The 25623-nt window shown below is 47.4% G+C and overlaps 1 non-coding gene and 1 pseudogene across 1 annotated transcript; one reads left to right on the top strand and one right to left on the bottom strand.

Annotated features, from left to right (window-relative positions):
• The first annotated feature begins 11550 nt into the window (after positions 1–11550).
• TRNAA-GGC (transfer RNA alanine (anticodon GGC)) lies at positions 11551–11626 on the top strand. Its single transcript has one exon. It is a non-coding gene; the product is annotated as a tRNA-Ala (tRNA).
• Positions 11627–23541: 11915 nt separating this feature from the next.
• Positions 23542–24068, bottom strand: LOC136398255 (zinc finger CCHC-type and RNA-binding motif-containing protein 1 pseudogene; annotated as a pseudogene).
• Positions 24069–25623: the final 1555 nt, after the last annotated feature.

Raw genomic sequence — 25623 nt, 5'->3', positions numbered from 1 at the left:
CTCATCTCTCTCCCTTCCTGTCTGTCCCTCTCTCTGACTCTCTCTGTCTCTGCCAAAAAAAAAGAAAGAAAATCTAGTCAGTGGGAAATGAGATACTTGTGACTCATAGCTCATAATGGCATCATAATTAATGTGTTATCTGGGGCTGATTATGCTGGAGTCGCAAGTGCGGCACATAAGCCCTGACCACATAGCATGGTTGGTTAGAGCAGTGGTCGGCAAACTCATTAGGCAACAGAGCCAAATATCAACAGTACAATGATTGAAATTTCTTTTGAGAGCCAAATTTTTTAACTTAAATTATATAGGTAGGTACATTGTTATTAACTTAATTAGGGTACTCCTAAGCTGGCCAAAGAGCCACACTCAAGGGGCCAAAGAGCCGCATGAGGCTCACTAACTGCGGTTTGCCAACCAAGGGGTTAGAGCAGAGCTCAGGAACCTATGGCTCGCGAGCCAGATGTGGCTCTTTTGATGGCTGCATCTGACTCGCAGAAAAATCTTTAATAAAAAAATAATGTTAAAAATATAAAACAGCCTGACCTGTGGTGGCACAGTGGATAAAGTGTCGACCTGGAACGCTGAGGTCGCCGGTTCAAAACCCCGGGCTTGTCTGGTCAAGGCACATATGGGAGTTGATGCTTCCTGCTCCTTACCCCTTCTCTCTCTCCTCTCTCTCTAAAAATTAATAAATAAAAATAGATATAAAACATTCTCATGTATTACAATCCATTTCCTACCGCTCATGTTCATGGTTGCGAGTGGCTGGAGCCAATCACAGCTGTCTTCCGGGACACCACCAAATTTTTATTGGATAATGCGTAATGTACACAGGTCGTTGTATGGCTCTCATGGAATTACATTTTAAAATATGTGGCATTCATGGCTCTCTCAGCCAAAAAGGTTCTCGACTCCTGGGTTAGAGCATTATCCTGAAGTGCAGAGGTTGCCAGTTTGATCCCTGGTTGGAGGACGTACAGGAACAGATTGATGTTCCTGTCTCTCTCTTTCTTTCTCTCCCCCTTCCAATCTCACTAAAATCAATAAAGATTTAAAAAGCCCTGGCCAGTTGGCTCAGCGGTAGAGCGTCGGTCTGGTGTGCAGGAGTTCCGGGTTCAATTCCCGGCTGGGGCACACAGGAGAAGCACCCATCTGCTTCTCCATCCCTCCCCCTCTCATTTCTCTCTGTCTCTCTTTTCCCCTCCCGCAGCCGAGGCTCCATTGGAGCAAAGATGGCCCGGGCACTGAGGATGGCTCTGTGGCCTCTGCCTCAGGCGCTAGAATGGCTCTGGATGCAACAGAGCGACGCCCCAGAGGGGCAGAGCATCGCCCCCTGGTGGGCATGCTGGGTGGATCCCGGTCGGGCGCATGCGGGTGTCTGTCTGACTGCCTCCCCGTTTCCAGATTCGGAAAAATACAAAACAAACAAACAAAAAACGCCTGACCAGACGGTGGCACAGTGGATAGAGCATTGGACTGGGGTGTGGAAGGACCCAGGTTCGAGACCCCAAGGTCACCAGCTTGAGCGTGGGCTCATCTGGCTTGAGCAAAAAGCTCACCAGCTTGGACCCAGGGTCACTGGCTCCAGCAAGGGGTTACTCAGTCTGCTGAAGGCCCGCGGTCAAGGCACATATGAGAAAGCAATCAATGAACAACTAAGAAGTCGCAACACGCAACGAAAAACTAATGATTGATGCTTCTCATCTCTCCGTTCCTGTCTGTCCGTCTCTGTCTATCCCTCTCTCTGACTCTCTCTCTCTGTCTCTGTAAAATAAATAAATAAATTTTTTTAAAAATAAAGATTTAAAAAATAATAACAGCACATGAGTGCTTCCAATGGGAAGTAGATGAGCCATTGTACAGGGGAACTAATTTGTGGTCAGATTATAAAAACTGAAGAGGTGTAGTGTGCCCTCAAACTATATAAGTAAATGTTATACTAGATGCAAAATACAGAGAAGTGAAACAGACAGCAAAATTTGAATAATACCCTGAACAGGAGGTGGCACAGTGGATAGAGTGTCAAGCTGGGATAGGGAGGACCCAGGTTCAAAACCCCAAGGTTGCTAGCCTTAGCCAGGGCTCGCCAATGGAGCGCGAGGTCTTTGGCTTGAGCGTGGGATCACAGGCATGATCCCATGGTCGCTGGCTTGAAGCCCAAGGTCACTGGCTTGAGCAAGGGGTCACTCGCTCTGCTAGAGCCCCCTGGTCAAGGCACATATGAGAAAGCAATCAATGAACAACTAAGGTGTCGCAATGAAGAATTGATGCTTCTCATCTCTCTCCTTCCTGTCTGTCCCTATCTGTCCCTCTCTATGTCTCAAACACTTGAATCATAATAGCTTATAGGTTAGAAATGATTTAGTAGTTTTCTTTTTTTTTTTCTTTTTTAATTGATTTGTTGATTTTACAGAGGAAGGGGGGAAAAGAGAGAAAGAAACATCAATCTGTTTCTGTGTGCCCTGTCCCGGGATTGAACTGCCAACCTCTGCATATCTGGATGTTAACTCCAGCCATCCAGCCAGGGCTAGAGGGTTTCTCTTAATGAAGGCGATGGGACCTGACTGCCTCCCATTCAACTGCCTTTCACTTTTGAGAAAAATTAGGCCTTGACATCTATCCAAGGTTATGGTCCTGCCCCATCCTCAATGGTTCATGGTTCAGCAAGACAAACGCTGACACGAAAACTTCCTAGAAATGGGTCTAAATTGCAGTGTGGGACCATGTTATCTAGCCAAGAGGTTGGTCATCACTGCATTCTTTACATTGTGACCAGGAAGGGCAAGTGTGAAGGAAAAAGGGGCCACATACGAAACCCGACATGCTCTGTGGAGGCCTACATGGCAGACTTACAAGCTCCGAGACCTAAAGTAATCACACGGATGGTCTGAACCTCAAAGCTTTCTAGTAGGGCAAGCTAACAAAAGTCACTGTTTACCTTAACTGAGCCTTTTATTTTATTTTATTTTATTGCACGAACAATAACATATCAGATAACATACCTTTATTTATTTATTTATTTATTTATTTATTTATTTATTTTAGGTGAGAGGAGGTAAGATAGTGAGGCAGACTCCAGCATGTGCCTTGACTGGCATCCACCTATCAACCCATCTGGGGCCAATGCTTGAATACCAAGCTATTTTTAGCACCTGAGGCTGTCATGCTTCTGTGGAGCTATCCTCAGTGCCAGGGGACATACTAAAACCAACTGAGCCACTGGCTGCGGGAAGGGAAAAGGGAGAGAAGGGGGAGAGGGAGGGGAGAGAGAAGCAGATGGACACTTCTCCTGTCTGCCCTGACTGGAAATTGAACCAAAAATGTCCATATGCCTGGCTTATGCTGTATCCACTGAGCCACTGACCAGGGCATCATGTTAGAATAATGTGCCCTTGAAATGTAAGAATAATCTTTTTCTAATGTTTATCTTATTGATTTCTAAAGAAAAAGGAAGGGAGAGAGGGAGATTGAAACATCAACCTGCTCCTGCACATGCTCTGACCAGGGATCGAACCAGCATCCTCCACACTTCAGAATGATGCTCCAACCAACTGAGCTATCTGGCCAGGGCAGAATAATCTTTTCCAGATCCCTTAGGGAACAACCACAGCACTAAAGCAAAGACCACAAATCCCCTCCTTGTTATCATCGTGTTAATTATCCACTGTTAACTATCCTATACCTGACTATGTAAAAGAAGTATGTGTCGCCTGACCAGGCGGTGGCGCAGTGGACAGAGCGTCGGACTGGGATGCAGAGAACGCAGTTTCAAGACCCCAAGGTCACCAGCTTGAAGGTCACTGGCTCCAGCAAGGGGTCACTCAGTCTGCTGAAGGCCCGCGGTCAAGGCACATATGAGAAAGCAATCAATGAACAACTAAGGTGTTGCAACGCGCAATGAAAAACTAATGATTGTTGCTTCTCATCTCTCTCCGTTCCTGTCTGTCTGTCCCTATCTATCCCTCTCTCTCTCTCTCTAAAAAAAAAAAAAAAAAAAAAAAAAAAAAAGCTTGTGTCTAGCATGGCCACACAGCTCGGTGGATTAGAGCATTGCAGGTCCGATCCCTGGTCAGAGCACAGACAAGAACAGACTGATGTTTCTATCTCTCTCTCCCTTCTTCTCTCTCTAAAATCAATCAATAAATTTCTTTAAAAAGTATATGTCCAGATATTTTACTTTTAATCTAATCTCAGACTTCCCTGCTTTGCTTTCTCCCACCTCATTACTCTATCACCAATGGATTTCACGTAACCCCCTTATGTCTTACCCTTCAATTCCAATGTAGACAATAAAGCTGTGTAACTGCCATTTTCTCAATTCATTTAGATTTTCCTTCCCGGCAATGGTCATCAGTTTGGCTCAACTAAACAATATTCTTACGGGTTGGGTCGCTTCGTATGTTGACTTCTACTTGGCATCGTTCCGAAGCCCACCCAGGCTCACATTGTAGGCCAGACCTGGGCTCTGTAGCATAAGGGGCGCATTGGGCTCCACTGCTCCACATTTTTCATCAGGCAGTTTTGGGTGAGCTTTGCTTGGACTTCTTTTTTTTTTTTTTTTGTATTATTTTTTTCTTTTTCTTTTTCCTTTTTTTTTTTTTTTTTTTGTATTTTTCTGAAGCTGGAAACGGGGAGAGACAGACAGACTCCGCATGCGCCCGACCGGGATCCACCCAGCAAGCCCACCAGGGGGCGACGCTCTGCCCACCAGGGGGCGATGCTCTGTCGTGACCAGAGCCACTCCAGCGCCTGGGACAGAGGCCAAGGAGCCATCCCCAGCGCCCGGGCCATCTTTGCTCCAATGGAGCCTCGCTGCAGGAGGGGGAGAAAGAGACAGAGAGGAAGGAGAGGGGGAGGGGTGGAGAAGCAGATGGGCGCCTCTCCTGTGTGCCCTGGCCGGGAATCTAACCCGGGACTTCTGCACGCCAGGCCAACACTCTACCACTGAGCAAACCGGCCAGGGCAGTCAGACTCCCGCATGCGCCCGACCGGGATCCACCAGGCATGCCCACCAGGGGGCGATGCTCCGCCCATCTGGGGCATTGCTCTGTTGCAACCAGAGCCATTCTAGCGCCTGAGGCAGAGGCCACAGAGCCATCCTCAGCGCCCAGGCAAACTTTGCTCCAATGGAGCCTCGGCTGCGGGAGGGGAAGAGAGAGACAGAGAGGAAGGAGAGTGGGAGGGGTGAAGAAGCAGGTGGGTGCTTCTCCTGTGTGCCTTGGCCGGGAATCGAACCCGGGACTCCTGCACACCAGGCTGATGCTCTACCACTGAGCCAACTGGCCAGGGCTTTTGCTTGGAATTCTTGACCTTCCTGGTTTTGAGGGGTTTTTTTTTTTTTTTTTGTATTTTTCTGAAGTGAGAAGCGGGAAGGCAGAGAGACAGACTCCTGCATGCTCCTGACCGGGATCCACCCATCATGCCCTAGGGGGCTTTGCCCATCTAGGGCATTGCTCCGTTGCAACCGGAGCCATTTTAGTGTGTGAGGTGGAGGCCATGAAACCGTCCTCTGCGCCCGGGCCAACTTTGCTCCAATGGAGCCTTGGCTGCGGGAGGAGAAGAGAGAGACAGAGAGAAAAGAGAAGGGGAAGGGTGGAGAAGCAGATGGGTACTTCTCCTGTGTGCCCTGGCTGGGAATCGAACCCAGGACTTCCACACACTGGACCGACGCTTTACCGCTGAGCCATCCGGACAGGGCATGGGCCTCTCTGTTTTAAGGTAGTAAGAAAACTAGGGAACAAAGGTGGGTATGGGTTAAAATATATGAATTGACAGCCTGACCAATACTCTAAACATTCACTGAAGCAACCAACCAGTACTGACATATATTTTTATGTATTTAGGTTCTCAAAGTCCATACATTTGGAAGTAGATCAAAGAAAGTTTACATATTTACTTGTAGAAATTTTAAAATATTGATTTGAGAGACAGAGAAAACACCAATTTGTTGTTTCAGTTATTTATATGTTCAATGGTTCCTGTTATATGTACCCTGACCAGAAATTGTGAGAATGGGATTCATGGGGATTTGTAACAGTCTTTCCTATTTATATATATATTTGAAAATAGCCATTACAATGGCAGACCGTGTCCTTCCATCAGAATTTTTTTTTTAATTTTATAAGTTTTATTGCAAACCTGCGCAGGGACTGCAGGCAACCCACGCAAGGGAACACTGCAGCCTTTTTTTTTTTTTTTTTTTTTCCATCAGTAATTTTATAAGTGAGAAGAATCACTGAAAGGGGCAGGAGAAACTTGGTTTCAGGGAATAGACCATGTATGAAAATGTCAAAAATGTACTTAAAAAAAAAAGTACAAAAAAACACACACACAGCTCTGGCCGGTTGGCTCAGCGGTAGAGCGTCGGCCTGGCGTGCAGGAGTCCCAGGTTCGATTCCCGGCCAGGGCACACAGGAGAGGCACCCATCTGCTTCTCCACCCCTCCCCCTGTCCTTCCTCTCTGTCTCTCTCTTTCCCTCCCGCAGCGAGACTCCATTGGAGCAAAGATGGCCCGGGCGCTGGGGATGGCTCTGTGGCCTCTGCCTCAGGCACTAGAATGGCTTTGGACACAACAGAGCGATGCCCCAGAGGGGCGAAGCATCGCCCCCTGGTGGGCATGCCGGGTGGATCTCGGTCGGGCGCATGCGGGAGTCTGTCTGACTGCCTCCCCATTTCCAGCTTTGGAAAAATGAAAAAACAAACAAACAAAAATCAAAACAAAAAACAACACAGACACAAAAAAACACGCACAAAAAAAGTACAGTCTGGCTAAGTAGCTCAGTTGTTAGAGTTTTGTCCCTATACATCAAATTTTCTGGTTTGATCCCTGGTAGGGCACAAAATCAACTGATGAATGCATAAGTAAAACAATATGATGTTTGTGTGTGTGCAAGTGTCTCTTGCTTTCCAAGAGCAATTTTTAAATGGTACATTTTTTGCCTGAGCAGTGGTGGTGCAGTGGATAAAGTGTTGACCTGGAATGCTGAGGTTGCTGGTTCAAAACACTAGGTTTGCCAGGTTGAAGCAACTACTATGAATTGATGCTTCCTGCTTCTCCCGCTTCTTTCTCTAAAAATAAATAAATAAAATTTTAAAAAAGAAAAAGTACATTTTAACTCAATGATATTTTAGTGAAAAAATATTTTGTATACTTTTAAAACTTGACAGTTCTCGTGCCTAACCAGGTGGTGGCGCAGTGGATAGAGCATTGGACTGGGATGCGGAAGACCCAGGTTCGAGACCCTGAGGTCGCCAGCTTGAGCGTGGGCTCATCTCCTTTGAGCAAAGCTCACCAGCTTGGACCCAAGGTCGCTGGCTCGAGCAAGGGGTTACTTGGTCTACTGTAGCCCCATGGTCAAGGCACATATGAGAAAGCAATCAATGAACAACTAAGGTGTCGCAACGAAAAACTGATGATTGATGCTTCTCATCTCTCTCTGTCTGTCCCTATCTATCCCTTTCTCTGACTCTCTCTCTGTCTCTGTCCCTATAAAAAATAAAATAAAAAAAAAAACTTGACATTTCTCAATTATTTTACTGTTTTATTAACGATGTTCTTGAACTTCTATGTTGCCACTGCATCAGTATGTTGTGTTAGAAATATAATAGTGCCTGACCTTACGGTGGCGCAGTGGATGAAGCATCAACCTAGAACACTGAGGCCACCAGTTTAAAACCCCAGGCTTGCCCGGTCAAGGCACATATGGGAGTTGATGCGTCCCGCTCCTCCCCGGTTCTCTCTCTGTCTCTCTCTCTCTAAAATGAATAAAATTTTAAAGCAATCTAAAAAAAGAAATAAAATAGTGTGGTACTGGAATATCTTCCCATATTTATGTTCACGGACATCATATTAGCAGTTTGAAACTGATGACAATGAAAGTATTTACACTAGGGGAACTGACAAAGATTACAAACCTAGAGTTGACTTAATGTATTATTGAATGCTTAGACTTGAAAAACATGGTGGAGAATATGTTAACAATGAAGAATAAACTTATAAATGTATGATGAAAGTGGGCTTTAAATAGTACAAAGATTTTAAAAAATGAGGAAAAATATTTCCTTCCAGTATTAAAAAAACAATGAATATGGCTGAGAATTTACTCTGGTCCTTGAGACATGAGTTGACTTCCAACATATTTATATGTCTCTATTGCTGCACTGTTTTCCTATTGGTAAAAATAATAAATTCATAATAGGCAAAAGAAGCCTTGGCCGGTTGGCTCAGAGGTAGAGCGTAGGCTGAGCAAGGGAAAGTCCCAGGTTCAATTCTGATCAGGGCACACAGGAGAAGTGCCCATCTGCTTCTCCACCCTTCCCCCTCTCCTTCCTCTTTATCTCTCTCTTCCCCTCCTGCAGTCAAGGCACCACTGGAGCAAAGTTGGCCAGGCCGCTGAGGATGGCTCCATGGCCTCTGCCTCAGGCACTAGAATGGCTCCAGTTGCAACAAAGCAACATCCCAGTTGGGCAGAACATCGCCCCCTGGTGGGCATGCCGGGTGGACCCCAGTCGGGCGCATGCGGGAGTCTGTCTCTCTGCCTCCCTGCTACTCACTTCAGGAAGAAAAAAAAAAAAGGCAAAGGATTCTGAGCAGACATTTTATTAAAAGAGATGAAAAGGATAAATAAATGAATCAAAAAATGCTCACCATCATAAATTCTTGTGAAATGGAATTGAAACCAAAGTGAGTTACCATTACATTGATTTCTGGGGGAAAAAAAATTTAAACAGATTAACCACAGCAAGTGTTGGCAGGATGGCAGAACTGGAATGTTCTGTAGGAGGTTGGGAAGGCCTAGGGAATGTCCATTTTAAATCACAGTTCCACATTTCTTATGATGTCAAACATTCTTACACTGAAAGATTTTGGAGAAATAAGACACATATCTATATAAAGAACCAAATGCAAATATTCATAGCACCTTTATTTCTAATGCCCCAAAATTGAAAATAACCCTACCATAGGCAGATTGATGAATAAACAAAGTGGTGATCTATAGAACACATACTACTGAGCCACAAAATGAATCAATTATTCATATAAGCACTGTTGTTGAATCTCAAAATAACTGCAGGATAAAGAAAACCAATCTACTAAAAAGGATTCAACTTCTGATGCCTATAAAATGATTTTAAAAAATACAGACTAATCTATTGTAAAGGAAAATAAATCAATGCTTGCTTAGAGGGTGGGGGGAGGCAGTGAGATTTAAAAAGGACAGGAGATGAATGCATACATGGGTGACAGACAGGTTGATTTCCTGTGTGATGATTTCACAACTTTATCAGAATCTCAAAGCTCACCAACTAGGACATCTTAGGTACATGCACTTTCTTGCATGTCCATTACACACATACCTGAAAAGAGCTTTAGAAAGTGGTTCCAAATAAAGACCTAGATATACTTTCCTAGAAAATCAGGGTGGCAATCCTGTATAATAGACTTTACTCTCTGTCTCCTCAAGTCTGGGGAGGAGCACCCTGGCTTCTGTGAAAGTTAAGTATTGGCAGAGTGAAGACTACTGTCATCTTGGGTCAACAGGAATGCTGAGTGGGTCACAAAAAGACACATCCTGGGACTGATTACAAGACCATCCTTCCCTAACAGCTGTTTTCTTGCCTGTAGGGCAATGGACTTCAAGTGAACACCCCAGAGAGGCTGCTAGGGGAACCCATGAAACCAGAGATTACTTTTTTTGGCCAATGACCTCAGCTAGAGGAAATAGTTATGGAGGTCTTGAGAGTATTTATACACAGAGATCACAAAAGCTAAAGCCCCTGGAAAATCTGTGGATGAGCTTTCAGGAGAAATGCCTTCCATCTAATTTGTGTGTGTGTGTGTGTGATAGAGACAGAGAGAGAGTCAGAGAGAGGGACAGATAGGGACAGACAGACAGAAAGGGAGAGAGATGAGAAGCATCAATTCTTCGTTGCGGCACCTTAGTTGTTCAGTGATTGCTTTCTAACAGGTGCCTTGACCCAGGGGCTCCAGCCGAGCCTGTGACCCCTTGCTCAAACCAGTGACCTTGGATTCAAGCCATTGACCTAGGGCTTCAAGCCAGCGACCTTTGGGCTCAAACCAGTGACTATGGGGTCATGTTTATGATCCTGCACTCAAGCTGGTGAGCCTTGCTCAAGCCAGAACAGCCCGCGCTCAAGCCAGAGACCTCAGGGTTTCAAATCTGGGTCCTCCACATCCCAGCCCAATGCTCTATTCACTGCACCACCACCTAGTCAGGCTCCTTCTATCTAATTTATTGTAGTCTCTTCTACTCACTATTAATAGAGTGCTTCTGCCAGAATTGTGGTTCCTCCAAACCCTCAGTCTTACAACAAATAACACCAGCTTACAAAATTTTGTATATCATGCCACATGGCTCCTTTGCAAAATCTGAGGAGGAGGTCTGCTAAACATCACTAATAATTAGGTAATATATACCTAATTTTATTCCATTTTGTTCACAGAAGCTCAGCAAAGGCAACTCTTCATAGTGACTTCTAAACTCCTGAATAATCATGGCAACAGACTGCAAATTAGGAACTGAAAGTCATGTAGGTTTTCTTTGTAGGACTTGGGCAGGAATGCCAAATAAACAAAGTGGAAAAGAGCGATTTTCTGCCATCCTGTTGCCTCTTTTAATTTTTTTTTTCCTGAAGTGAGAAGCAGGGAGGCAGAGAGACAGACCCCCACATGTGCCCAACCAGGATCCTCCCAGCATGCCCACCAGGGGGTGATGCTCTGCCCATCTGGGGCGTTGCTCCACTACAACCAGAGCCATTCTAGCACCTGAGGCAGAGGCCATGGAGCCATCCTCAGCACCTAGGCCAACTTTGCTCCAATGGAGCCTTGGCTGCGGGAGGGGAAGAGAGACAGAGAAGAAGGGGAGGGGGAGGGGTGGAGAAGTAGATGGATGCTTCTCCTGTGTGCCCTGGCCGGGAATCAAACCTGGACTTCCACACACCAGGCCAACGCTCTACCACTGAGCCAGCCAGACAGGACCTGCTGCCTCTTTCAAAAGATAAAGTTTATGATCCTCACAAAATGTGTTTACTTCTACATGGTGACAGATCACAACTCTGTTTTGAAATCATCCCAGTGAATAGAACTGCCAAAATTAAAAAGTACAAAAGCAAAAAGACATTTACAAAAACATCATAAACCAGCCCTGGCTTGTTGGCTCAGTGGTAGAGCGTTGGCTGGTATGTGGATGTTCTAAGTTCAATTCCCAGTCATGGCACACAGGAGAAGTGACCATCTGCGTCTCCACTCCTCCCCCTCTCACTTCTCTCACTCTCTTCCTCTTTCTTTCTCTCTCTCTCCACCCATCTCCTGCAGCCATGGCTCGACTGAAGAGAGTTGGCCCGAGGCACTGAGGATGTCTCTGTGACCTCTACCTCAGTTGCTAAGAATAGCTCAGTTGCTGAGCAATGGAGCAATGCCCCAGATGGGCAGAACATCACTGGTAGAGAGCTTGCCAGGTGGATCCTGGTTGGGTACTTGCAGGAGTCTGTCTCTGCCTCCCTCCTGTCAATTAAAAAAAGAAAAATTAGGCCCTGGCCGGTTGGCTCAGTGGTAGAGCGTCGGCCTGGCATGCGGAAGTCCCGGGTTCGATTCCCGGCCAGGGCACACAGGAGAGGCGCCCATCTGCTTCTCCACCCCTCCCCCTCTCCTTCCTCTCTGTCTCTCTCTTCCCCTCCCGCAGCCGAGGCTCCATTGGAGCAAAAGATGGCCCAGGCGCTGAGGATGGCTCCTTGGCCTCTGCCCCAGGCGCTAGTGGCTCTGGTCGCGACAGAGTGACGCCGCAGATGGGCAGAGCATCGCCCCCTGGTGGGCGTGCCGGGTTGATCCCGGTCGGCGCATGCGGGAGTCTGTCTGACTGCCTCCCCGTTTCCAGCTTCAGAAAAATACAAAAAAAAAAAAAAAAAAGAAAAGAAAAGAAAAGAAAAATTATAAACCAGAGCAGTGTACAGCAAGCTGTTCCCAGGTTGTTGAATCACAACCTGCAAAATTCATCACAGCATAACGTAAAAACAAACAAAAATCCCTGAAAGAGGCAGTCCTTTTTAGCTGAGAATGGGTTCCTATGTCAGAGAGAAAATAATAAGAATCCTACCAAGAGAACAGTTTATAGTGCAATGCAGCACCTTAAAGCCTCACTTGTACCTCAAACTAATGAGGAACTTAGCCCAGTGTATGTTCCGCTAAGAGTTTTAAATGTAGGTAAATGGCTTTCAAAGAGTCTTTTCAAGTGTTGTAATATTGAGTGAGGAAATAAAACATTCCCTGCATATCTAAGGCTTTTATCCAGTATGAACTCTCAGGTGTCTAAGAAAGTGATATTTTCAGCCAAAAGATTTCCCACATTCACTTCACTCAAGGGTTTTCTCCAGAATGAACCTGAGAGTGTAGAATAAGGGAGTAGTGCTGTCTAAAAGATTTGCTACATTCATTACCTGTGTATGGCTTTTCTCCCGCATGGATTCTCTGGTGTTTTTTGAGGACAGAGATTCTGCTAAAAGATTTTTCACATCTGGTACATTCATAAGGCTTTTCTCTATGAATTCTCACCAAGAATTCTCTGGTGTTGAGCAAGGTAAGCGTTACTGCTAAAAAGCTTCCCACATTTGCCACACGTGTAAGGTTTTTCTCCAGAATGAACTCGTTGGTGTACAAGAAAATTGGAGTGTTGGCTGAACGATTTCTCACATTCACCACACTCGTATGGCTTTGCTCCCATGTGCATTCTGTGGTGTCGAATAAGGTTAGGCGTACTGGTAAAAAAATTCCTATAGGTGTCACACTTGTAAGGCTTCTCTCCAGAATGAACGCAACAATGGGAGATAAGGTGGAAGGGCTGTCTGAAGAGTTTCCCAAATTCGCTACATTTGTATGGCTTTTCTCCAGTGTGAACTCTCTGGTACTGAGTGAGGAAATATTTTCATCTGAAGCATTTCCCACAAACACCACATTCGTACTGCTTTTCTCCAGGGTGAGTTCTCCGGTGTTCAATGAGCCTAGAACTGTTGCTAAAGCACTTTTCATAATCACTACATAAGGCACTTCTCCACTGTGAACGCTCCTCTGTCATATGATGTTCAAGGTCTGCTTAAAGGCATTCCCGGACTCGCTACATTCATAATGTCCTTCTCCAGAGCAGACACCCTGATGTTGAACAAGTTTGTGGTTATGGCTGGCAGCTTTGTCATATTCACCCCACTGGTGACGATGGCATTTTTTACCATGAAAGGCCTTCCCAGTCTCATTCTCACTGTGTGGCTCCTTGGTGTTAGGAGTCTGGTGCTGAAGAAGGCCTGAGATGGCGGGAAGTCCTCCCTACCCTCCCTACTGCCGAAAGGTGCCTCTGATACATAGAAGCTGCAGCCGGTCACAAACAAGGCCCCATCGTATCTCCGTTCCAGGGCTTCTCTGAACTAGCGTGCCTCTGCCGCTGCCGAAGGTTTGCACTGAAAGAGAAGCTTCTCAAAGATGCGTCACGGAAGAGTGCCCTCTGTTCAAAACATGCTGCCTGAAACTCAGTCGGGTGCAAAATATCTTTCAAGATGGAAACACAGTGCTCACAGGTACGGGTCTTCTGGGTCTCGGAACCTGTCTGAAAATCCTTGCCCTGTGACTCTCCTTCTACAGATAGACTTTGCTCAGAAGAAGGCTCCTCTTCTGTTTCATGCCAACAACCTGAAATCAGAGAAATATTGAAAATAACGCACATTGACTTTGGTGGGAGAGGAGACTAGTCCCATTACAAAGGTGTGTCACGCATAATGCACTGGATCCATGGGAACGTCTGAATATAAGGGACCTGGAGGCAGTTTGAGTAAGAGGCTGCTGCTGGGTCTCAGAAGATGACAAAATAGAGAAGACCTCACCAGAATAAAAAACACAAAGATGATGGCATGCACCTCATGTAACAGAAGTAAAATCTCTCATTCTTCTGCTAATGGTGTTTAGTAAGGGCTTCTCTGCTGGTGATATGGGCAAACTGTGAAGGTTGGTACTTTTCTCAGTAGAACTCAGTAAATTAGAAGTTTGTATGCATGACTCTGCTTAAGAATCTCTGCTCAGGCCCTGGCCGGTTGGCTCAGTGGTAGAGCGTTGGCCTGGCGTGCAGGGGTCCCGGGTTCGATTCCCGGCCAGGGCACACAGGGGAGGCGCCCATCTGCTTCTCCACCCCTCCCCCTCTCCTTCCTCTCTGTCTCTCTCTTCCCCTCCAGCAGCTGAGGCTCCATTGGAGCAAAGATGGCCCGGGCGCTGGGAATGGCCCCTTGGCTTCTGCCCCAGGCGCTGGAGTGGCTCTGGTCACGACGGAGCGACACCCCGGAGGGGCAGAGCATCGCCCCCTGGTGGGCAGAGCGTCGCCCCCTGGTGGGTGTGCCGGGTGGATCCCAGTCGGGCGCATGCGGGAGTCTGTCTGACTGTCTCTCCCCGTTTCTAGCTTCAGAAAAATACAAAAAAAAAAAAAAAAATCTCTGCTCATCTCATAGCACATGGACAGGTTGATGTTGGAGAATACTGCCCAGGGAGCTGTGCTGACAAACAAGAGATTCACGAAGGTCACAACAGTGAAGGTAGCCAGAAGCCAGGAAGTCAGATAAAATGACAAGTAAGCCTGACCAGGCGGTGGCGCAGTGGATTGAGCGTCGGACTGGGATGTGGAGGACCCAGGTTCGAGACCCCGAGGTCGCCAACTTGAGCATGGGTTCATCTGGTTTGAGCAAAAACTCACCAGCTTGGACCCAAGGTCGCTGGATCGAGCAAGGGGTTACTCAGTCTGCTGAAGGCCCGCGGTCAAGGCACATATTGGAAAGCAATCAATGAACAACTGAGGTGTCGCAACGAGAAAATGATGATTGATCCTTCTCATCTCTCTCCATTCCTGTCTGTCTGTCCCTATCTATCCCTCTCTCTGACTCTCTCTCTCTGTCTCTGTAAAAAAAAAAATAATAAAAATAAATTAAAAAATAATAATAAAAAATAAAATAAAATGACAAGTAAGCAGCCTGACCAGGCAGTGGTACAGTGGATAGAGTGTTGACCTGGGATCCTGAGGACCCAGGTTTGAAACCCTGAGGTGCCCGACTTGAGCGTGGGCTCATTAGGCTTGAACGCAGGGTCATAGGCATGACCCCATGGTCGCTGGCTTGAGCCCAAACGTCACTAGCTTGAAGCCCAAGGTCACTGGCTTGAGCAAGGGGGTCACTAGTTCAGCTAGAGCCCCCTTGTCAAGGCACATAGGAGAAAGCAATCAATGAACAACTAAGGTGCTGCAACAACAAGCTGATGCCTCTCATCTCTCCCTTCCTGTCTCTCTGTCCCTGTCTCTCTCTCTCTTTCTCTCTCTCATTCACTCATTAAAAAAAGAAAAGAAAAGGCCCTGGCCGGTTGGCTCAGCGGTAGAGCGTTGGCCTGGCGTGCGGGGGACCCGGGTTTGATTCCCGGCCAGGGCACATAGGAGAAGCGCCCATTTGCTTCTCCACCCCCACCCCCTCTCCTTCCTCTCTGTCTCTCTCTTCCCCTCCCGCAGCCAAGGCTCCATTGGAGCAAAAGATGGCCCGGGCACTGGGGATGGCTCCTTGGCCTCTGCCCCAGGCGCTAGAGTGGCTCTGGTCGCAGCAGAGCGACACCCCGGAGGGGCAGAGCATCGCCCCCTGGTGGGCAGAGCGTCGCCCCTGGTGGGCGTGCCGGGTGGATCCTGGTCGGGCGCATGCGGGAGTCTGTCTGACTGTCTCTCCCCGTTTCCAGCTTCAGAAAAGTACAAAAAAAAAAAAAAAAAGAAAGAAAGAAAAAAAAAAAAGAAAAACACAAGTAAGCAAAGTGTCAAAAATGGTACAGAAGAGGTAGAACTGAGGTTCTGCCAGTGGCAATAGCATCAAAAAACTATTAAACACAGGGCAGGTTCTAGGTATTATCTGAACACAGGCCATATGCCATGCCCTTCCCTAATTGTCACTTAAGGCCAGGCCCTCTCTGACACCATGCTGCCATGTCAACCCTGTGAAAAATCCCAGGCTCTTCTTGCACTTTCTATTGTAAAACTACACAGAACCTAAAAGATCTCAGTCTTAATGAAAGACACCAGAGTTGTCTTTACTTTGGGCCAGCACTGACCCAAAGCAACTTGGCACACAATAGTATACAGGGAAGAAAAAATTACAAACAACTGCCCTGGTTGGCTAGCTCAGCGGTAGAGCATCGGCCCGGCATGTGGAAGTCCTGGGTTTGATTCCCAACCAGGGCACACAGGAGAAGTGCCCATCTGCTTTTCCACCCTTCCCCCTCTCCTTCCTCTCTCTCTCTTTCTCTTCCCCTCCCACATCCAGGGCTCCATGGGAGCAAAGTTGGCCCAGGCGCTGAGGACAGCTCCATGGTCTCCACCTCAGGTGCTAAAATGGCTCTGGTTGCAATGGAGCAACACCCCAGATGGGCATGCCAAGTGGATCCCAGTCGGGCACATGCAGGAGTCTGTCTCTCTGTCTCCCCGCTTCTCACTTCAGAAAGATACAAAAAACAAAAAAAATTACAAGCAACTGAAGGAGGGTCTTATAAAGACACCCCACAGTTCATGTAAGTAATGACCATGGCCTAGCACGGGCAGTCTCAGAGAACCATTAGCTACAGAAAGGGGCACATGGTAGGCCATGTGTCTAGACATAGTCACACTGTCAGAAAGAGGGCAAGCAAGGTGGGGTCCATTTAATTGCCTGAAAAGCTTGTCACTCCTAGACAGTTCCTACAGTTTTTTTTATAAATTTTTTTAATTAATTATTTTATTTATTCATTTAGAGAGAGGGGACAGAGAGAGGGGATGGGAGAGCAGCAGGAAGCATCAACTCCCATATGTGCCTTGACCAGGGAAGCCCAGAGTTTTGAACCGGCAACCTCAGCGTCCCAGGTCGACGCTTTAACCACTGTGCCACCACAGGTCAGGCCAGTTCCTACAGTTTTTGACACCAAAGTATTAGAGATGCTTAAAGAGTCTGTGATTTGGGACACAGCACACAACTCAACACTGACTAGCCACAACACATATGACAAGAAAGTGAAATGAGCCTGACCTGTGGTGGCGCAATGGCGTAAAGCATCAACCTAGAACACTGAGGTCACCAGTTGAAACCCTGGGCTTGTCTGGTCAGGCACAGATGGGAGTTGATTCTTCCTGCTCCTCCCCCACTTTCTCTGTCTCTTTATGTCTCTCTCCCCTCTAAAAAGGAATAAATAAATAAATAAATAAATAAGAAAGTGAAATGAGCAGATGCCACAGTTTGGCTGTTACAGAGCATATGCTAGTTCTGGAAAAAAGAGAAAGGCAGGACATCACCTCAAAACTCAAGAGGAGCCTGACCTGTGGTGGCGCAGTGGATAAAGCGTCGACCTGGAAATGCTGAGGTTGCCGGTTCGAAACCCTGGGCTTGCCCGGTCAAGGCACATATGGGAGTTGATGCTTCCAGCTCCTTCTCTCCTCTCTCTCTCTCTGTCTCTCCCTCTCCTCTCTAAAATGAATAAATAAATAAATTTAAAATGATGTTGCTAATGCTAAGTTAAAAAAAAAAAACTCAAGAGGAGAGGCCCTCGCCTGACCTGTGGTGGCGCAGTGGATAAAGCGTCAACCTGGAAATGCTGAGGTAGCCGGTTCGAAACCCTGGGCTTGCCTGGTCAAGGCACATATGGGAGTTGATGCTTCCAGCTCCTCCCCCCTTCTCTCTCTCTGTCTCTCCTCTCTCTCTCTCTCTCTCTCTCTCTGTCTCTCCCTCTCCTCTCTAAAAAATGAATAAATAAATAAAAAAAAACAAAAAACAAAAAACAACAACAACAAAAAAAAACTAAGCTAAAAAAAGAAAAAAAAGAAAAAAAAGAGGAGAGGCCCTGGCTGGTTGGCTCAGTGGTAGAGCGTTGGCCTGGCGTGCAGGAGTCCCGGGTTCGATTCCCAGCCAGGCACACAGGAGAAGCGCCCATCTGCTTCTCCACCCCTCCCCCTCTCCTTCCTCTCTGTCTCTCTCTTCCCCTCCCGCAGCTGAGGCTCCATTGGAGCAAAGATGGCCCGGGTGCTGAGGATGGCTCTGTGGCCTCTGCCTCAGGTGCTAGAATGGGTCTGGATGCAACAGAGCGACGCCTCAGAGGGGCAGAGCATTGCCCCCTGGTGGGCATGCCGGGTGGATCCTGGTTGGGCGCATGTGGGAGTCTGTCTGACTGCCTCCCGGTTTCCAGCTTCAGAAAGATGCAAAAAAAAAAGGAATTAAAAAAAAAAAAACTCAAGAGGAGATGGGAAGGTCTTACCCACAGATGCCACAAATGCAAAGATCTCCAGCATCACATCAGAGTACAGAAGTCTCTGAGTCTCATCAAGGAGCCTCCACTCCTGGGAGAAGGCAATGGACATATCCTCAAAGTTCATATCCTGTCACAATGGGGACAGTTCATTCCATGATCAGGTTCTCTCTGAGATTGCAAGTTCACCAAAACCCCCACTCACCCCTTCCACATCTAATAATTCACTTGATTTCCCACATCAGAGAATATACCAGGCCTTGGTGTCACTGGAGTAACTCTCTCATTATAGTCCCATGGATACTGTTTTCCCACCTCAGTAATAGCGGATGGGGAGATACATGATACCTGAGCTCTGGGCCTGGCATGTACCCAATTATTGTCTCTAGTCAATGAGATGGGTGTTAGAAACATATGTTTAGGGAGAGAAGGTGGTCACAGAGAGGGTATGAGTGATTTGACCCTGGTCTTATTGATCACTGTATTACTCCTCAACATAGACAGGTGGGCAGGTAAATGGCATGTAAATTCTGCACTTGGCATGTAGGACCAGAACACCTCCTTTTCTCAGGCAATTCCCCTGAGGCTTCCAATGTTTCTTTTTTTGTTTGTATTTTTCCAAAGTGAGAAGCAGGTGTGGGGGGGGGGCAGACAGACAGACTCCCACATTCATCCGACCAGGATCCACCCAGCATGCCCACCAGGGAGCGATGCTCTGCCCATCTGGCACCTGGGCTGTTGCTCTGCTGCAACCAGAGCCATTCTAGCACCTGAGGCAGAGGCCACAGAGCTGTCCTCAGCGCCTGGACAACTTTGCTCCCATGGAGCCTTGGCTGCAGCAGGGGAAGAGATAGAGAGACAGGAGAGGGGGAAGGGTGGAGAAGCAGATGGGCGCTTCTCCTGTGTGCCCTGACAGGGAATCGAACCCAGGACTTCCACACACCGGGCCGATGATCTACCGCTGCCAATGTTGTTTCTTTGACACTACCAGACATAAGCTCAACATTCAATCTCTATTATATCAAAGCCAGGGCCCTGGTTCCATGATTCATACATATTCCCTGTCCAAGTGCACATTACTCTTCCTACCATAACTCTCTCTCGCGACGGTACTTCTACAGCCCCAGCCTCTTTTTGCCTTGTACCATAATCGTCTCCACAGCCCCTCTACTCATGACTCAGCCTATGTGGTCCCAAGTATCATTGGCAAATTCAAGCATCATCAAGTATTACCCCGACTCTGATGGTCCCTACGAACATAGGCAGTCTTGAGTCCTTCTGCAAAGGTCTCCCTCCCTACATTCCTCGATTCAACCTCACCTGCCAAGAATCATTTCATCACTCCAATTCCAGCCCAAGCGGTGCTCTTTCCCCAGGACTACTGAGTTTCCCCGAAGATCACTTATGCCCCTACACTAATCCTCCAGCCTGACTGCAACACCCCAGGCCACCCCAAAATCCTGGTGAGTCTTTAGAGCAGTGAACATGCATGAGGCCCCATCTCATCTTCTGTTAATTACTCTTCGGCCACCTATTCATGTGATGCCCACTCATTCCATGGAAGTTGTGGCCACGTACAAAATCATACCCTTCACCACCATCTACACGACCACTTCTGTACCTAAGCTGCGTGTGACAAACACAGCTCACAACTACATGCCTGAGATATCAGGGCATCCAGTTCTCAAGCGTACCTTCTTCTTCCCGGACTACTACTACCTTGATCATCCTAACCAGGATTCCTCATATCAAAGTAATCTATAGCTCCTCCTTGGTCCATAGCCTCTCCACTACCCTTTAAAGGCGTCTTCATCCTGAACTCCTCAAGAGTTCCAGATGCCAGTGTTACTGCTCTCCAAAACATCCCATACCCTTAAAAGCTCCCACCCCCCAAAAAAACTGATATCCCCAATGAGAATTACTCTTACTACTGTGGCCTTCTCCATCTCCGTTGAAACCAAACCTTCAACTCATCCCTCTGACCTCTCTCTCTCAGCGTCAAAATTAGAAAACACAAGTGGCTACACTTAAAACACCAACCTAGCCCTGGCCGGTTGGCTCAGCGGTAGAGCGTCGGCCTAGCGTGCGGAGGACCCGGGTTTGATTCCCAGCCAGGGCACACAGGAGAAGCGCCCATTTGCTTCTCCACCCCTCCGCCACGCTTTCCTCTCTGTCTCTCTCTTCCCCTCCCGCAGCCAAGGCTCCATTGGAGCAAAGATGGCCCGGGCACTGGGGATGGCTCTGTGGCCTCTGCCTCAGGTGCCAGAGTGGCTCTGGTCGCAACATGGCGACGCCCAGGATGGGCAGAGCATCGCCCCCTGGTGGGCAGAGCGTTGCCCCATGGTGGGCGTGCCGGGTGGATCCCGGTCGGGCGCATGCGGGAGTCTGTCTGACTGTCTCTCCCTGTTTCCAGCTTCAGAAAAATGAAAAAAAACAAACAAACAAAAACAAACAAACAAACAAAAAACAAACACCAACCTAGAATCCAGCTGCTTTTCCCACCTCTACAGCCACCATCCTAGTCCAATTACCATCACACTCACAGAGATCATCACAGCAGCCTCCTCTCTGGTCTTTCTACCACCTCCCTCACACTGACACTGTTTGACGTGCTGCAGCCACAGAGATTCTAATGAGAACTGGGCCAGATCACCTGCCTCTACTGCTCCCAAACTCCCATTCCTTGGCCCTGGCAGGTCGGCTCAGTTAATTAAAAGCATCGTCCTGAAACAACAAGGTTGTGGGTTCGATCTCCAGTCAGGGCACACACGGGAAGCAGCCAATGAATACTTGACTGAGTGGAATAAAAAATGAGTGTTTGCCTGACCAGGCGGTGGCGCAGTGCATAGAGCGTCGGACTGGGATGCAGAGGACCCAGGTTCGAGACCCCGAGGTCGCCGGCTTGAGCACGGGCTCATCTGGTTTGAGCAGAAAAAAAAAAAAAAAAAAAAGCCCACCAGCTTGAGCCCAAGGTTGCTGGCCCCAGCGAGAGGCTACTCGGTCTGCTGAAGGCCCGCGGTCAGGGCACATATGAGAAAGCAATCAATGAAAAACTAATGATTGATGCTTCACATCTCTCTCCGTTCCTGTCTGTCTGTCCCTCTCTCTGACTCACTCTCTGTCTCTGTAAAACAAACAAACAAAACAAAAAAAATGAGTGTTTCCCTTCCCCCTCCTCTCTCTCTCCCTCTCTCTGAAACAATAAATCAAAAGAAATTATACCTGGCTGGATAGTTCACTTGCTTGGAGCATCATCCCGGAGCAAGGAAGTTGCTAGTTTGATCCCTGGTCAGGGCACATGCAGGAGCAGCTCGAAGTTCCTGTCACTCCTTCCCTGCCTCTCTCAAAACAAAACAAAACAAAAAACCCCATTCCTTCCATCACCTGCAAAACTGACACCCAACTTGTCACAGAGCTGCTCTAGATCTGACTCCTGTTCATTGTTCCCAGTTCGCATAAGAAAAAAAAAGGATACCTGCATGTCCCAGGACAAGCTCAGCCTCTGCACCAAACAGTTGCACATTCTGGTAGCTAGGCCTGGGAGAACCTCCCAGATCCTATTCCACCGGTAGCCAAATATAGGAACCACTTCATATAACCCCAGTCTGAGATTTCAAGATGAGCCCTACACAAGTACTTGGATGAGTGGCACAACAGTCCCAGGCCATAAAAGTGGGAGGCCCTGAAATATGCTCCACAAACCAGTTACCCCTAAGCGATTCTGCAGTTGCAGGAAATTTGTGGAAAAAGAAGGATCTGTTGAGAGCCTGGCAACCACCACCAGGGTCCATGGGCTCAGGCCTGGGTTCATGTGACCTCGATATGACCGCCTTACCTCATGGTCTCAAACCTTTGTGTGGATCTTGCCATTTTTTTTTTTTTTTTTTGACAGAACGTCACCTTCCTGTACCTAACGACTATCATCTCTCTTCTATCATTGTTCTTCGTTTGAGCAGTTTTTGGAAAACTTCAGATCCCGACCTCAGACAATGTCTCTGTTATGTCCACAATGCTTCAATGGCCCCTGGGCCGTCACCTTTTCCATTGCCTTTCGACACAAAACATGGCCTGTATTTCCCAGCTGAGCGATCAACCCAGCATGCCCACCAAGGGGCTATGCACCGCCCATCTGGAGCGTTGCTCAGTAAACCAGCTCTTGCCAACACCTGATGGAGGCCATGGAGCCATCCTCAGTGCCCGGGCCAATCTTGCTCCAATGGAACCTTGGCTGCGGCAGGAGAAGAGAGAGAGAGAGAGGAGAGGGGGAAGGGTGGAGAAGCAGATGGGTGCTTCTCCTGTGTACCCTGACCAGGGATTGAACTCGGGATTTCCACACACCGGGCCGATGCTCTACAGCTGCGCCAACTGACCAGGGTCACCCCTCTATGGGTTTGTTTTTTTTTTACTATTTTCTTTTTTATTTAAATAAATTGTTTCCAAGATTAATAGCTATGAGCCAATCTTTATTTTAAAATTTTATTTTTATTGATATCAGAGAGGAAGGGAGAGAAAGAGAAAGAGAGAGACATTGATCCGTTTTTCCACCTTTCCATGCCTTCATTGGCTGACTCCTGCATGCGCCCCGACTGGGATCGAACCTGCAACCTTGGAATGATGCTCTAACCAACTGAGCCAACCGGCCAGGGCAGCAAATCTTTATTTTTAATATCCTGCTAAGGCAAGATATTTTACTTTAAAATTTCTTTTTAATATCCTATTTTATAGTAAAAAATTATGTGGTATTCTTATGCTCAAATACTAAAAGTAATTTTTAGTCCCAACTGAAGTTGGTACTCTAAGATTAAAACAAAATTTTAAATGATATTTATATAATAAATATATATATATATATATATATATATATATATATATATATATATATATTTATTTGTATTTTTCCAAAGCTGGAAACAGGGAGAGACAGACAGACTCCCGCATGCACCCGACCGGGATCCACCCGGCACGCCCACCAGGGGGCGACGCTCTGCCCACCATGGGGCGATGCTCTGCCAGACCAGAGCCACTCTAGCGCCTGGGGCAGAGGCCAAGGAGCCATCCCCAGCGCCCGGGCCATCTTTGCTCCAATGGAGCCTCGCTGCGGGAGGGGAAGAGAGAGACAGAGAGGAAGGCGAGGGGGAGGGGTGGAGAAGCAGATGGGCGCTTCTCCTGTGTGCCCTGGCCGGGAATCGAACCCGGGACCCCTTGCATGCCAGGCCGACGCTCTACCACTGAGCCAACCGGCCAGGGCAATAAATATAATTTTAGTCACTAAGTTCTTCATCACTGAAATATGTGCTTTTCTTTATCCTTGGGCGTCTTGAATCATCCGACATTGAGGAATCCCCTGAACTGGGTTTCCATTTTTTTTTGCTCTTCTTCAATTTTGGCTTGCTGAAAAGCAATGGCCTGAGGCTGTCAAGAGCAGGATCTTCCCCTTCATCTTCACTTTCTTCTACTTCTTCTTCTGGTTCAGGAATTTTGTTTTTTCTTTTTCTTTCTTCTTTGGAGGTTCACGTTCTCCAAGCATATTTTTAGGACAGGCATAACTTAAGTGTCCACTTTCCTGTTTGTTGTTTATTGCCTTGGTACAGTTTTGTGCAGAGTCTTTATCCAAAAATAAAATAAATGCAACACCTTTACTCTTCCTGGTATCTTTATCTTTCATTATGGTAACCTTGACAACTTTGCCATACTTAGAAAATAGCCGGTATAAGTCACTGTTGGTCAGGGAAAAGGGCCCCCTCCATGTCTTTACACAGAGGCTTTGGAGCCTGTCATCCTCTCCCATGCCCGTCACGCCGTGTATCACCCACGAGCTGGCACCTGCTGGGTTAAAATCGCGCGATTTGGAAGATCTAACTAGTGAACAGACCTGAGGGATCCAAGAGGTCAAAATGACCGCGAGGAGGAGAACGCCGGGAAATACGCCTGTTGTGGGCTTTCATTGGCTCGAATTTGTCAAGTGGGACGCATTGCCCTCTGGGTAATGTAGTTCCTGCAGCCGCTCACTTAGCTTTGTCTTAGTCATGGACCTTGGAGAATGAAGTGTTGTGGCGTCCCCCAGTGGCAGTGAGAAATTGACGAGCTTGGGGCGGTTCTCAGGTTTCTGGGGAGTGTTGTCTGCAACCCATCACAAGTTTGGCGACATTATTTTCTTTTATTTTTGGAGACATTATTTGAAACTCGTGAAGCTCAGATTGTTCCTCCCCGAGGGGGAAAAGTATGATTTCAGGTATTCCCAAAGATTAAAAATCCAAATGGGCCTGACCTGTGGTGGCGCAGTGGATAAAGCGTCGACCTGGAAATGCTGAGGTTGCCGGTTCGAAACCCTGGGCTTTCGATACAGGTAGCAGTATTGCAACCTCTGTGCATCACAACGATGCTCTATCTAACTGAGCTGTCAGCCAGGTCTTCAGTCAGATAATCACAATTATCTGACTGTGCCTAGTCAAGGCACATATGGGAGTTGATGCTTCCAGCTCCTCCCCTCTTCTCTCTCTCTCTCTCTCTCTCCCTCTCCTCTCTAAAATGAACAAATAAAAAAAATTTTTTTTTTAATTAAAAAAAAATCCAAATGGACATATATTCTCATTCGGACACAAAATGCATCCACCCTTAGCTGGAATGAGTTAAGCATTTCTGCCAGTTCAAATGCATGGAGTCAGAAACATTAGTGGACTTGGTAACTCATCCCGTTCAGTCTGTACTATGGCTTAGAAGACAAGATAACGAGGGATCTGGGTTCCCCCAAGGAGGGTCAGGAGAGATTCTCTGCTTCTGGTTCCCACAAAACAATACTGCTACCTGTATCGTCACTGACGGTGTTCAATCTACAGAAAAACAGTTTACCCATTTAGCATTTTCTACTCAATATTCTAAGGTACATTCAGCGGTTTGAGAATCTGACATATTTCTCAAACGGAGAGCAACTTATCAATTTTTTTTTTTCATTTTTCTGAAGCTGGAAACAGGGAGAGACAGTCAGACAGACTCCCGCATGCGCCCGACCGGGATCCACCCGGCACGCCCACCATGGGGCAATGCTGTGCCCATCCTGGGCGTCGCCATGTTGCGACCAGAGCCACTCCAGCGCCTGGGGCAGAGGCCACAGAGCCATCCCCAGCGCCCGGGCCATCTTTGCTCCAATGAAACCTTGGCTGCGGGAGGGGAAGAGAGAGACAGAGAGGAAAGCCCGGCGGAGGGGTGGAGAAGCAAATGGGCGCTTCTCCTGTGTGCCCTGGCCGGGAATTGAACCCGGGTCCTCCGCACGCTAGGCCGCCACTCTACCGCTGAGCCAACCGGCCAGGGCAACTTATCAAATTTTGTTTGGGGATGGGATAGTG

This window comes from Saccopteryx leptura, chromosome 3 (genome assembly GCF_036850995.1).
Source record: "Saccopteryx leptura isolate mSacLep1 chromosome 3, mSacLep1_pri_phased_curated, whole genome shotgun sequence".
Classification (NCBI taxonomy): Eukaryota; Metazoa; Chordata; class Mammalia; order Chiroptera; family Emballonuridae; genus Saccopteryx; species Saccopteryx leptura.
This window is presented reverse-complemented; position numbering and strand designations above follow the sequence as displayed.